This window comes from Habropoda laboriosa, unplaced genomic scaffold, assembly GCF_001263275.1.
Source record: "Habropoda laboriosa isolate 0110345459 unplaced genomic scaffold, ASM126327v1 scaffold22, whole genome shotgun sequence".
NCBI lineage: Eukaryota > Metazoa > Arthropoda > Insecta > Hymenoptera > Apidae > Habropoda > Habropoda laboriosa.
Window position 1 is genome coordinate 6262751 of NW_017100261.1, and position 3719 is coordinate 6266469.

Consider the following 3719-nt stretch of genomic DNA (forward strand, 5'->3'; position numbering starts at 1 on the left):
CTATATTTGCACTAAATTTATCGTTCTATTTACATGTCATAACAATTATAACTACACGTTATGCTGCGTCTGTTTGTTTCATAACTATGCAGTTCAACCTAATTTACTTAAATGTATGTTGCGAGACAGTAGAATATTTACAATTCTGTCTGAATTTTTGAAATTCAGAAAAACACAGGTAAACTTCCATTATATTTAAACGATATTCTCCACCAACTGGACAAAGTACTGTGAATAAGATGTTTCGTGTGGCAATAGAAACCTTTTAAAGGATAAAAATTATTACTGCGCAATTGAAATAGTTACTCTTGAGAGTACTCTCATATGTTGTGTCCAGCTCTCTGCCAGCACTCTCAATACCATGGACATTAATAAATTTGACTCGCGATAGTTTCACTCTCAGATCGGTGTATGTGACATAGAAATTATGACTTATCAGTTTATTATCAAGTAAAGTGAAATAGGATTAGAGTATAATTAGCGGCAGAATATTATATGACATTTTGAAATTTTTGAATAAGCGCGCCGGTAGTGGGGTTACCCCCTCTCTCTATCCAGTTTCCTAGCAACGCATTTGTTGATTCGTCAGTTGCTTCTGGACGTCGTACATGATAGATGTAGTCTCTACGTGCGCAATAAGAAGGTATTATAAATTTAGTTTATCAATCTTTAAGTGTTTCTTATTGTTTCTTTTAGCTTATACTTGTTTCATTTTCTTTAAGTTAAACGTTTGTTTATTCTGTTACAGGTTTTTGGCTGTGCTAAAGGTTCGAAAAGAAGGACGCCGTATCGACGCTATGACATCTCGTATTCGAAATCGACTGAAACAGCGGGAAATTGACAGCGATTATGTAAGTGGACACATAATCTTTTAATTAATTTCTATAGCATTGCTGCTGAACGATTGGGTCGTGAATTGTTATATAAAATCGAAGAATATTTTAATTGCTTTATCGTATGTAGTTTGAAGGTGGGGAACATGCATATATGTTCAAGGAGATTTGAGGTATCTGGATAATTAATTTATTCCGAAATCCTCTGGACTTTGAAGTTTGCTCTCCAAGAAAGAGAGAAGCTTCATACCGGTGTTTGTGGCATAAAAAATTAAGACGTATCCGTTTATTATCAAGGAAAATTAATGAAATAGGATTAAAGTATAATTAACGTTAGAATATTATATTATATTTTGAAATTTTTGAATAAGCGCGCCGGTAGTGGGGTTACCCCCTCTCCCTATCCAGTTTCCTAGCAACGCACTTGTTGATTCGTCAGTTGCTTCTGGACGTCGTACATGATGGATGTAGTCTCTACGTGCGCAATAAGAAGGTATTATTATAAATTTAGTTTATCAATCTCTAAGTGTTTCTAATTGTTTCTTTTAGCTTATACTTGTTTCATTTTCTTTAAATTAAACGTTTGTTTAATCTGTTACAGGTTTTTGGCTGTGCTAAAGGTTCGAAAAGAAGGACGCCGTATCGACGCTATGACATCTCGTATTCGAAATCGACTGAAACAGCGGGAAATTGACAGCGATTATGTAAGTGGACACATAATCTTTTAATTAATTTCTCTAGCATTGCTGCTGAACGAATGGGTAGTGAATTGTTATATAAAATCGAAGAATATTTTAATTGCTTCATCGTATGTAGTCTCAGGGTGGGGAACATATGCCATCGCGAAACTTGTGTTTACAAAAACTCGTAAACACAGCGGCCGGTATTATTCGTTGCCCTTTTCGAGCATAGCTGCCTTCCGGGCATAGTTTTCCAACGTTAAATTCTCAGAATTGTTATTCGCATTGAATTTCCGAAACACGCACAAACTTGTCTAAACTTGTCTAAGCGTGCTCTGCCCCCACCACTCGGTCTAATATTATCAATCGTAGAGGGCGGTGTCAGCGGGGGGAATTCATTCGGTTACCGAGCTTCGAGTCGACAGGTCGTGTTCACATTCGCGTATCCTATCGTTTCTGCTAGCATATATCATACTCTCTTCGTTTAATTAATTAATACACTCTCTTTTGATACTTTCTCGAATTGTCACAACGATAGAGAGGAACTTCTTTTTTCTTTTTGCGTTCAGTTAGCTTTAGATCATATCATAAACTTCTGCAATCGAGTTCGAATTAAATTAATAGTTTAATTATGACGCAATTTCGTTTCTTTTCAACACACATGTTATCAATTAATATTTCTCTTCTGCTAAGATATTTGATCGATGAATAGGAGAGAGGAAAAGACTAGATTTGAAGATTAATGGATAATATTTAATTTATTATTACAAAGCTGATAGAATATATACTGCTTCTTTTATATATTATTATTGACTTTATCTGAGTATATAGCAATGTATAGTAATACAAGAAGAATGGATTAAGCTTCTTTTTTTCAAACGTAATTCATTTCTATATAGTTGACAAAAGAATTCGTGGCTTGGTAATTTTAATTTTTGCTTTGACATGGATCCTTTAGTAATATAAAAAGTCGTTGGATTTTATTGGAATAATTTGCACCTGCGCTCCATTTCAGTTGCGATATTTTTTATTTTGTAGAGTCATTAATATTACTTTCCCATCCTTGTTACTCTTTCTATAACGAGTTCAACTACCGATGCCTTCAATTTTCTTCGCAAGTGTAAATATTTGGCATGGAATTTTAATTTGTACAAAGATTTTCGAATATTTATAAACCGCGATATATTGCGCGACCAGACTCAGATAGCAGTAGTAACTGATAACTCTAATAACAAAAATTTTTACTTTTTTACTTTTCACAAATCAATTTCATTGTGTAGCACTATTCAGTACTGCGACGTCAATTAATTTTGATAATTATTATACGTTGATATTTACATGAGACTTGTGTTAATGTCAAATTAGCAATCACGTAGGCTTTTGTATTTCTCCAAGAATACATTATTTTCTTGACGAACACTCGGTAGGACAAAAAAGAGAAAAGAGAACCCCTTCCCTACTAACTAACAGTTTTTCTTCCAGAGAGTTTGTTGACCGCGCGCAATGCGGTCGGTAGAGCCAGTGTTTTTTGTGTACAAGTATTTTTCTTCTTTTGCAGAGCAATACAGCTGTTTAAGTAAACATATTTACTAAATTCATAATAAATCACGCGAAGAGTAGAGTCAGTGTTTGTTCGCCGGACATAACCTATACGGTCGCGTTACTAGCTTTTTCTTCTTTTATTCTTTTATTCTTGCTGAAATTCGTTACCGGTATTAGAGTCAGTGCTCCATCCGAAGAAACCACTGGGCGGAGCTCTCAGAGCTAAAATGTAAGTATCTATCAAACTGAAAGTTTAATAGTTTGAATCTCTATTAGAGTCAAAATTACGACAATTTCGAAATTCATTGTAGTAAATAATACTGAAAATATTGAAATAATCATCTCGTTTTCAAGAACAAATAATAATATTCCATTCTTCTACAAACTGTTACAGCTTGCATCTACTGTGGTCCCTATGGTGTCTCTCTGATGACTTTCACGACTTCTGGTGTGCATTGGCATCCTAGATGACTTCCTCTGAGCAGTGGCGTCCTAGATGACTTCCTCTGGGGGTAGCAGTTTGCTGTGGCAGCCTAGACGACAGCTTTAACTCAACGAACTGTGAGTCGCATGCGTTTCAGTTCCTCTGGTCACTCAATCATGTCGTAGGGCGATTGGTCCGAATCGACACGGGTGACTAGTTGTAATTACGTAGTATCTTTTG